Source organism: Aphelocoma coerulescens, chromosome 8 (genome assembly GCF_041296385.1).
Source record: "Aphelocoma coerulescens isolate FSJ_1873_10779 chromosome 8, UR_Acoe_1.0, whole genome shotgun sequence".
NCBI lineage: Eukaryota > Metazoa > Chordata > Aves > Passeriformes > Corvidae > Aphelocoma > Aphelocoma coerulescens.
Window position 1 is genome coordinate 31605083 of NC_091022.1, and position 11272 is coordinate 31616354.

General features: G+C 47.3%; 1 protein-coding gene across 3 annotated transcripts in view; it reads right to left on the minus strand.

Moving 5' to 3' along the window:
• The window catches only part of JAK1 (Janus kinase 1), a 45210-nt gene extending 35441 nt beyond the window's left edge, over positions 1-9769 (minus strand). For 2 of the 3 annotated variants that reach the window (XM_069023618.1, XM_069023616.1), the window contains exon 1: positions 9645-9769. The gene's annotated coding sequence lies outside the window, so the exon portion shown is untranslated. Of the gene's footprint in view, positions 1-9020; positions 9205-9644 lie in introns of those variants that run through there. The other variant, XM_069023617.1, reaches the window with a different exon arrangement.
• Positions 9770-11272: the final 1503 nt, after the last annotated feature.

Below are 11272 nucleotides of genomic sequence, written 5' to 3' on the forward strand. Positions count from 1 at the left end.
AGAGAGAAATTGGCACGGCACTGTCTCCTCATCAATCATAGCAAGGAAACCTGAGCTCACTTAGAAATTCCAGAGAGAGTCAGAACACTTGCTCTGCACATTTTTATTCTGATGGTATTAAAAGCCTTGATTTATTGAGTGCTGAACACTCCAGAAATGCCATCCCACTTCTTATTTTTGTCCCAAGAAACTCCGAGCTAATGGATTGTGACCAGAAGTTGCTGAAACCAGGGCAAAGGACTTCATTTAGGCTGCTTTAAACTTTGTTTTCTGCCAGTTCTCATCACATGCTTGACCCAGGCACTGGAATCATGGAATGGTTTGGACAGGGAAGGATTCATCATTCCAACCCCCTGCCATGGGCAGGGACACCTTCCCCAAAGGGAAAATGCCTTGGATAAAAGCTCTGGAAAAGCCACCCTACCATTTCAGCTGGGAATGAGGGAAGTTTAATTGAGAATTATAGAAGCCAAAGCCACAACTTTTCGATCTTGTGAATTCTTTACTGTGACACGAGAGCAAAGAGCTGGGGCAAGGGAAAGGAATCAGCACTGCAGATATTCCAGCAACAGCCATTCCTTGCTAGTTATTATCAACAGGACTGGAACACACACCTCCAATCCGGCAATAAATCCAATTATAAATAGAAGGTAAAAATGGATGTCCGAGGTATTGATTTTATGAAAATTTATGTATTACAGAAGTGCTACATGAGAGATGTTTCAGCCTCCTAAGGAGAGGACTGGTGTACAAATTACGTATTTCCTTAAGCATAAGATGACATTTTGTCTTATTAAGAACATATCCTGACCAAATTACCTTTTTTTTTTTTCTTAAAGCCAGAGCCTTTGACTTAGAACAAGACCAGGGCTCCAAAATGAAAGAAGAAAGAACACAATTATTGCAAAATTAATTGGCCTGACCCCCCCCTCCCCATTACTCATGTTCACAGATAAAAACCCACCCCGGTCCATATTTTTAGTTCACAGCTCCAGGAAATGACCAGGATCAAACGCAAATTGAACAAGGAAGACAAACCTGAGCTGGAAACTCAGAAAATGACGTGAGGCTCAGCATGAAAACTCCAAGCAGAGCCAACTCCACAACACAATTCTGAGTCACCAGTTCTGCTGAAGAGCGCCCACCACACTGGGCTCCTCCACATCAGCTGATTCCCCAGGTCAAATTCCCAAAAAGGAACTTTTCCCTCCTGTCCTCATTTGCTAGCTCACCACTAACTGTGGAGGAGGCTGAGACAGATGGGGGGAAAGGGAATGACCCCATTTTAACCCATTTTATACTGGGATGCTCATGGAGCAGAGTCCTTGCTCTCTACAGAGGCACGGCCTAAACCCTATCCTTAAGAGTCTGATTCTAAACTAAACCCTAAAAAATTAAGCTCTATTACACAGAGATATAACACATGAAGCTGCTTCCTAAGCCTTTGGTTGGGATTTAATAAATTACACATTTCTGTTTCAGGCTGTGCCCTCCCAACGAGTACAGACATGTAGAAAAGCTTTATAGGACCAGAAGTGTGTATTTGTTTAAAAGATAAGGATCATTATGACAGTTTTCCCTGCTAATTAACCACTCCCAACTTTCCCTGTGTCTGGAACTGAGCAACACCAGGTTTTAATAAATAAATATCCTGAAATGGCCTGGGAAAGTTGCTCATCTCCCGATTTTGAAAACTTCTAAACCATGTGGAAAGAGAGAGGACTTGTTTTTAAAGGATAACTTGGTGATTAGGACATACCCTAAAACATTTCTACAATTCCTGTGGCTGTGAGCAGATGTTCAACAGAGCCTGGTGAAGGTGTCACTGTTTCACTGGTGGTTACCAGTGCTTATGGGTTAAAAAAGGAATTGTCCCACCCAGCAGAATAGGGATGGGACATTTTGAGTGATCATGTGCACATCTGCCAGCTGGCCTGGCCCTAAATGCAGAACTACTGCAGATTAAAGAGCTTCCAAAATGTGAGCTGAAAAAGGCAAAAAAACTTCTTTTCCCTGGTTCTGGCTGGAAAAAGTTGTGGTTTTAACAAAAACCTTTGCAATATCAGCGAAATTACCAGGAAGAGTGGTTTGCATCTCAGCTGTATTTCAAAGTTTGAACTCGCCACGAAGCTTGGAGAAATCCAGTTTTTATGTAATAACTCAATTTCAGTGGTAGGCAGCAATTCGTGTGCAAAGCTGAGCTTGTACAGAATTCCAGAGCCAAAGGGGAGTCAGCAGAGTGTGCACACAAACAAGCCCAGCAGTTTAACTGCTAATTAAACTTCATCAAGCAGTTAAGCAACAAGGACACAGTGGATTGAACAAGTCCTAAGGAGTTTGTTCATCAGACAAAGCAAGAAACAAAATCAAGGCCCTCTCAATGAGAGGTCGTGTCAAGAGGTGAAAGTGATGCAGGATGCAGATTTCTCTCCCTGCAGAGGCAGATTTACAGGCTGGCAGGTCCTGCCTTTGTCACATAAAATTAATAGTGTAAGTACAGAGAGAGAGGGTGGTTCTGTAGGAACGGGAAATTATGCACGGACACAGCACCAGGCCCAGGCTGTGGGGCAAGGCTGGGGAGAACAACTCTGTGCACACCACGCTGCCTGATGGAGCTAAACTGCTCCACCTGAGCTCAGGCTGGTGCTCCTCAAGCTGGATTTCCCCAGCAGTGTCCAAGTTCCCACAGAGCTGAGGAGAAACCTCCTGAAACCACGGCCTCAAGGCCACCCCAGAGCAGCACTGCTGCCTCCTGCCTCCACACACACCACGAGCCAAGAAAAATGTTGGCTTCTTTTCCACTTAATTCAACAGCAAACTCCTAAGAACACACTGATTAAACCTGGAGGTACCACACTCTTTAATTGCAAGGTAAACATTCAGTCAATCCCAACAAAGGGTGAAGAGTTAATCACACAGCCAAGTTAATCTGATCAGCACCTCAGCTTTTAGGTGTTTTAAGGCCGTGCAGGCACGGGGTGAGTACTCAGGATTTAAAAGGTGCCTTCTTTTTAAGCCAAGCCTGTTTGCTGCTGTATTTGCTTATATAGCTGGAGCCTGCTGTTGTCAGTCACATGAGCAGGAAGCTGAAAGGACTGTAAAACCCACAGGAGGTTTGGGTTTTTTTAACTTGGCAGAAGATAGCTGTTCTCTGGTAAAAATGCAGCCCTAAGCCAGCTATCCCTGTATGTCCTTTCACTTACCCCGTGTGGCTTTGACAGAGAAATCAAACCCAGGCTCTCCTCTGTTAATCAACCCCACAACTACAAGAAAGTTGTTCAAGGCCATGAATTCCTCCTAAAACAATTGTTGGTATAGAAGTACACACGTTGGTTTTTTCCCACGTGGTAAAAGAAAGGCTTCCAGGGAGAATCCCAGCTGGCAAAGCTCCAGCCAGCAATTTGCATCACCATGGGATGCATCCATCAGGCCACTGGGCTTTGTTCTGTATCATCAGTAAACACCGCCTCGATGTTCCCCTCAGGACAACGAGCACAAGCACAGGTTTCCTTGGCAAAGAATTGTTAGGATCCTACCAAAAATCAGGGATGACACAGGTTCCTTGTCCCCGACTAGACCTTCCAGCATCTGGATGAGCTCTTGACTATTCCCTGTTTTAAGGGCCTGGAGTTATTAAGAGACTTCTACAGATCAATATCTAAGTCAAATAAAAGATATTTAAGCCAAGCCCTGAGGTTCCTAACAGAAAAGTTACAAGGTTGTAACCCCATTTCAGGAGCACGTGGTGTCCAATGGAGCCTGCAGAGCCCAAACAGACTTTGCCAGTAGGAACAGAAGGTAGCACGTGCTAAGGTTGGGAATTGCAGCTGCCACTTCATTACCAAAGTCAAAGGCGCCTTTCTCTTCCTTCAGATTGAGTATTAAGGACAAGAAGGAAAAGAAAAAAAAAGTAATAGAAATGCAATACAAGCCAAGAGCAAGAGCAGGAAAGAGCAAAGAGGCAAACAGTGAACTTGTAATCCTTTTATTTTTTTTTCCCCAGAGGGAGGGTAATTCCTGTAGCACAGAGTGACAGAGCTGTGACACGCTGACACAAGGGTGTGATACACACAGGTCAGGCTCCCTGATCTCTGGCCCTTGATGAACTTTTAAACTCTCAGCCCCAGCAATTTCAAATTTACTGCTTTGCCGTACTTTGAGGAAAAGCGAAATACAGAAGTGTCCAGGAAGTGAAAGGTTATTTCTTGTGCATCTTCAGTAAACACGAAACACTGAGTGCACAAGAAAACATCACACAAAGTGACCTGCCAATGCCACCTTCCAGCTGGTTTGGATTCAAAACCTCAGCACTGAGAGTGGCCACCCCTTTTTTCCATGCAGGAGGCCACCAGCTTGAGATGGTGAGAGCTTGATATCCCGGGGACAAAAAAACCAACCCATGAAAAATAGATTTAAATACAAAAGACTGAGCCTAATGCAGCACTTGAGATGGTACCTTTAATACTTCTTTTTTCCTTAAACATCTAATGCTCTACAACTACTTCATCTTCATAAAAAGAAAAAAAAAAATCAACCAAAACAACCCACAGGAATAAAAAAAACCCTGCTTTGCATTTGTTATCACACTTTAGTAAAATCCAGAGGAGAGCAGAGCCAGGTATTTACGGATGGCAAGCACCAGGAAGTCATTCAGACTGTCCAAGTGCTGAGGTTTTTCAGGCTTATTTTGTTTAATGTATCTCTCCGTGCTACTGGTGGCTCAAAATGAACATAAAAGCTACTTCTGCCAAATTCATTTCCTGAAAAACTGAGTCCATACACAAATTGTGCTCCCTCTCCTCCCTCCCCTGCCCAGTCATGGATTGAGCACTGTCTGCTCCATTTTCCTTATCTAAAGAAAGTAGAAGGTTTAGATCTGTCCTTTTCCTGACAAACAAGGTGTTAAGGGTTTTTTCCAGATTTCCTGAGTTGAACAACAATTTTCTTCTGTTCCAAATGACATCAGTCAATATTAGCTCAGTGTCAGCTTCCAGCCAGGAAAATGAAGTGGTTTAAAAGAGCTGCAGTGAAAGACTAATAAACTCATTTTGAGAGAATATGCACCATATTGAAGTATTATTATGAAGAGTATCACAATACAATTTAGTATTTCAGTATCCTGCTAAACTCCAGCTGGGCCTCCTGAGGAGCAAGCCAGATTCCATTCAGTCTTGGAATAGCTGGAAGTGACAGGAAACACACAAGAACAGTCTAAACAGCACTTGGAGTCCAAAACTGCTAAAAATTTGAACTATATTCATATTCTGGGGCCTTAACAAGCCAAAGCCCCTCTCAGATTCACTCTACAAACAAAGGAGGTTTTAGCACAGTCGAAGGAAATGTGTAAATTCCTTTTAGGAGTTTTCTCCTGGAAGTAGGAAGAGCAGTTGTCAGATTTTGTGTTCAAAGGGAATTATGCCTTTGGGAACTGGGGACAAACTCCTGGCTCATGACAAACCCTGCATGCTTCAAAATTCAGAGAATACTGCATTGACCTGAACTGATGAATTCCCTTTATTAGCAGAGCCCCCTTTATGCAGCAGACCTGCTTCCAAGGAGTAGCAGTAAAATGCATCATAAAGCAAAGCTACCAGACACGTGGATTTATGACAGCTGAGTTTCCTGAAGCCAATCCCCTTGCAAAGGCTTCTTCTTGATATTTCCAGGAGACTGTTTGCAATCAGATCCAAGCAGGACCAACAGCAACACCAAACCACTTTAATTTAACAATTTTCCTACTCTCTGCTTATTCCCACCTGACTGTGCAGGTCGGTTCCTCCTCATATAAAAACTCCCATTTTTTTCCCCCCAGGCTTTTACCACTACTTTGCTCCACAGTTCAGGATAATGCATAAATCCTCTACTTTTCCCTCAACTTCCAGTTATTTTCCTTTATTTCCTAGATTACCTTTTACATCTCAGAGGAGGGAAAAAGAAGCCCAGAATACTTTAAACAGAATAATTTCATGTGCCAGCAGTTTCAAGGCAGAATCATAATCACATCACATGCAGAGAACAATATTAATATCACTTATCAAACCTCCCACACTGTGTAAAAGGCATTATTGATATGCAGAGTAACTGGTCCAGACTTTACTTTTCCATGTGAGACTGCTCTCCCAGTTTCCTGCAACTCAATTTTTCTGTCAGTTATGCAACTTATGCCATATTTATATAACCAGTTCAAGGAAAAAAAAAAACAAACCAAAACAATAATTACTCCAGCCAGCAAAACTGTTCAGTTTTATAAAGCCCTTCAGCATGAAGGAAAGGGTCTGGGCATGTTCCTTAAAAATCCACCTGTTTGCAACAGGCCAGGACATTAAAACCACTAAATTGTACTTCCTCCTCTCCCATTTCAGTCAAGAGAAATTGCAGCCATTTTGCCCAAGAAAACCATCAGCAACTTCTTCTTCCAGTAGTTTTCAGCACTCTTTCAGTTTTTTGGAAGGATCTGTGTAAAACAAATTCCTGGATGGGATACCCAAAGTGCTGCTGAAGACATCAAATAAGGGAACAACCCCCTTAATCTGTCACTTCATGTTCTGCACAGAAACTACAGCGAGAGATGGAAGTGACAATTCAGCTGCCAAAACCCCAAAATGCTGATTTTTTTAAGACTCCACTTTCCTTCTCGAGGAGGTTCAAGCATATCTGTCTCACCCTGGCAGCAAAACTGAGCAGTTCCAGCCCATGAAAAGCTTTATTGCAGGAAAGCTCTCAGCATTAACTGCCTGAATTATGTGCTTGAACTGTAAAAGCCATTTTCTATCAATTTAGCAAGTGTTTGCCACTACCAATACCTGAAACCTAATTGCATTTTAAGTGCTTCAAAGATTTGGAGCAACTCTGAGTGTGTTTACAGGAATAATGCCTGAATTGCAAACTGTTGGCCACGCTGCAAAAGAACAACGTGAATATTGCCAATTTTTCACCCAGAAGAAAACATCTTGTCATTTTTAATTGCTGTTGGACATGAGACAAATCAGGAACCAAGCCTCAACTCGGTGTTCCTTCCACAATCTGGCTTCTCAAGCTTCCTTCTGGGTCAGAGATTCTCACAACAACCCTTTATCACACCTCGGTAAAACCAGTCCTAAGGGTTTGCTTTTATGTGTGAAAGCTTTGACCTCCCCAAACAATGCAAACACCTTCCACTTTATGAAAACAGAGCAGCTTTTCCTGCTGCAATTCACACCCAACACAGCTACAGAGTCAAGGATTATCCATCTGGGTGCTGGATTTTGAACATCTCTTCCTCATGCCAGATCAGGCATCAGAAGGTGCCAAAGAACCTGAGGCCAGCTCTGTAGAAGAAAAACGTGTTTCACCTCCAAATCCAGGGAGCAGGTGGTGGGAAAGAGGTGAAGCTGTCGGGATGCTACCTGTAAAAACAGATTTTTCCTCTCTACACAAAAAAGGGAAGCCCATTTCTCTGAATTCAGTCTTTATTTGCAAGACTAAACCACTACAGAAATGTCTGTCTAAACTTCCTGAATTTATACCACTTTTAAGAACCCTGCCTTATTCCAGCCCTGAAGAGGAAGGCAAAAGAATGAAACTAAGGTGAAATTGCAGACTCTGTTTGACCAAGGGAAAAATGAGTTGAAAAGGAAAGTTGATTTTACCCCGAGGGACTGTTAGGTGCACTAAAGCTTTTTGCTTTGCAGCTGATAAAGGTTTGCTTTTCAAAGTTCTAGCATTAAATAGTCCCTCCAGATCTTGCTTCCCCATTGTTTTTTAAATAAAATCATTGAACAGACAATTTGAACACACAGAAACAGCATCTTCCTGAACAGTTCAACACTTACTGAAGCCACCTCTCAGAAAAGACCACTTTGCAATCAATTCTGAAAGAACCACGCAGTGCACAACCTTCCAGGAGTTCACAGACTTAAATATTGTTCCAGTTCTGTCTTTATATTCTTTTGCAAGTTTAAATCCACTCAGCCTGGTTTTTTACAAGCTTTTCACATCGCCTTTCCCAAAGGCCAGAGACACATTGTGCCACTGGGCTTCGGGACAGCTTGCAGATACTGTGACACTTAGATGAGCAACATACTTAACAACTGAATCACTAAAAATGTACTGACAAAAATATTTGTAACATCTGCCTGTGATCAGAAACTTTTAACATCTCAAGCCTGACAGATTCGTTGGCTCAGCCAGAGCAGCGTGTCCTGAGCTGGCCCTGCATTTCAAAGCCCCTGTCTCAGTGTCACCTAACACAGACCCACATCAAGGTGCAACTTCCTGTGTGTTTTAAAAACAAGTGTCAGGAGGAAATGCCTCCCAGTCCCCTTATAAGGGCAAAACTGAACTTAATATCAAGCTCCAGCACCCGAATAAAGCAGTACCAAAGTACATCCACTCCACTCGGGAATAAAACTGCAGGGAATCTTCCACGAGCAAAGCTGGGTCCATTGGAGTGAAGTTTAAATATGGACACAACTTCAAATTATTTCCATCTGCCTCCCCCAATAAAAGAATCACAAAAAGCCCCCGAAGTTTTCTTGCACTGCACTTAGCATTCTAGACATGCCTCAAAATATGACTTCCCATCGCTAATCCCTTGGAACAGCCACTGCATCCTCCTAAGCACAGACTGTTTAAACAGAGCTGGATCCATCCTCTCCTGCCACACCGAGCCACTGCTCCGTTGTCTTTCTACCCTCAATCTACATTATTAGCAGCAAGCTTGATGTGCTTCAGATTTTTGTGTCCTGGTTCCCCTCATACATGGATTTTAACAATCATCAGCTGGAGGTGATTAGAGAACCATAGATTGGTTTGGGTTAGAAGAGCCCTTAAAGATCAATCTAGTTAGGACTCCCTGCCATTATCCAACACAGCAAAAGTTTTTGCACACACACACAGAGCAGAATGATGTTTTAGGCAGCTGGCGAGGGCGTACAGTCGGCACATCTTGCCCGCTGCCAGGCTCCCTGCTCCACATCCCTGAGCATCCTTCGGGGTGATGGAGATCCAGCCCCAGGTGACCCGCCACAGCTGTCACTTACCTCCCGTGAGGGAAGGGGCACAGGGGGGTGGAAGATGTCCCAGAATGTCTCTATGCCGTACAGAGGAACAGCTGCCACACCGACAGCTGGACACCATCAGCTGTCCCAAGCCCATCGCTTGCCCGGGAGTTGAAGGCAGCGGGATCTCCCCCGGCACGGAGAGCTCACAGGGGTCCGCGCTCACCCACGGGCTCCGGGAGATTTTTAACTCCTCCAAAGCCACCGGCGGCCGGAACCGCTGCTGTTTCAATGCTGTTCCTTCCACCGCCGCCCCGGCCTCCCCCGCCCCGCCGTGCCGAGGCCGAAACGTGGCTCTGACAGCCCTGCCCGGCCCGGCGCTGCCCGCACGGCCTCGCACCCCTGGCTCGGGGCACCCAGAGCCTCCGCACCCTCTCGGGTCAGGGGGACTCAGCGGTTCCGCACCCCCGGCTTAGGGGAACCAGAGGCTCCGCACCCTCTCGGGTAAGGGGAACACGGAGGCTCCGCGCCCCGGGAGCGGCCGCCCCGCTGAGCCCGGGACGCGGCCGCCGGGAGAGCCCCACGCCGCCCCCGCGCAGCCTCCCCGGGAAAGGCGCCCGCCGCCCGCACCGCCCTCCCCGGCTGCCCCCGTCCGGCCCCACTCACCGCTGCCGTGGCGCCCGGCGGGGCGGCCCCGCGGGGCGGCCCGGAGCGCTCGGTGGGGGGCAGCCCGGGGCGCTCGGTGCGGTCGCGGGGAGGCCCGGACGGTGCGGGAGCCGGGCGGTGCGGGAGCGGCCCGCGGCGCTCGGCGGCGGAGGGCGGCGGTCCCGGCACGGCAGAGGCCGCAGCGGAGCATGCGCGGGGCCGGGACCGCCCCGAGGAGGCGCCTGGGCCCGGCCGCCCCGGCTGAGGCAGCGCGGGGGGAGGCGGTGGAGACAGCACCTTCCAACCCGAACCGTGCCGGGAGGCGGTGGGGTGGGCCCGGTCCGTGTGTGGGGACAGCACCTTCCAACCCGAACCGTGCCGGGAGGCGGTGGGGTGGGTCCGGTCCGTGTGTGGGGACAGCACCTTCCAACCCGAACCGTGCCGGGAGGCGGTGGGGTGGGCCCGGTCCGTGTGTGGGGACAGCACCTTCCAACCCGAACCGTGCCGGGAGGCGGTGGGGTGGGTCCGGTCCGTGTGTGGGGACAGCACCTTCCAACCCGAACCGTGCCACGACTCTGTGGTACTCCTCTGTCACCGCTCGGACAGAGTTGAGCGTTCTTCCCCACCCCAGTGCCGAGGCTGTGGCTGTCACCTCCGCAGATGCCCAGAGTTTGTCATGGTGCGGTTTGAGCTCGAGAATCACATAATTAATTAGGTTGGAAAAGCGCGCCAGACCATCGAGTCCAAGCTGTGCCCGATGCCCACCTTGTCCCCAGCCCAGAGCACTGAGTGCCACGGCCAGGAATTGCTTGGACACCTCCAGGGATGGGGACTCCAAACCTCCCTGCACAGCCCCAAGGCCTGACCATCCTTTCCATGGAGAAATTCCTCCTGATGTCCAACTTAAACAAGCCCTGGCACAGTTTAAGACCACGTCCTCTTGTCCTATTGCTGGTTACAGAAGAGGCCGACCCCCATCAGGCTACAGCCTCCTGTCAGGTGTGTTTGGATCATCTTTTACAAAGCCACAACCTGATTTCCATTCTCACGCCGATGTGAACGAGCTGGTGTAAACAACTCGGTGTTTACGCTGAAATGAGGAGACACTCACAATTGCACTGTCTGCACAGAAAAGAAACCAGTTTCTTCACTGCGGTTTCAAACTCTTGTCAAAGTCACAGGAAACGGCACAAGTGGAACTAAAACGAGTAAGAAAATGATTCAGTTCAATGAAATCATTCGTCCCTGCTTCCCACACACCACACGTATCTGGCATTTTCTTCTGACTGAAGTCAAGCTGCTGCTGCCTTATGGGGGAATTGTCCTCAAAGACGAATAGGTCATTAAAATCCTGTCCTGATATATGTGTCCCCTTCGTGTAACTCAGACTAAGCACACTGACATCATTGTATCAAGGTTTCCTCACGTGGCAGCACCAGGTGTGAAAGGCCCCTTGCTGTTCTGAAGTGTTTACACACCACTACAGTTGCTCTGCCCCAGCTCATCTGCCTTGTACCTCAGCAGTTCTCAGTTTTGACCCTTTTCTCCAGGAAATCGACCTGGCAGCAGCTGGGAGCCGGGTGCTGATGGCCTGGGAGTGCACATGTCCAGGTGGTTGTAGTTCACAAACCACAGACAGATGATAAGGG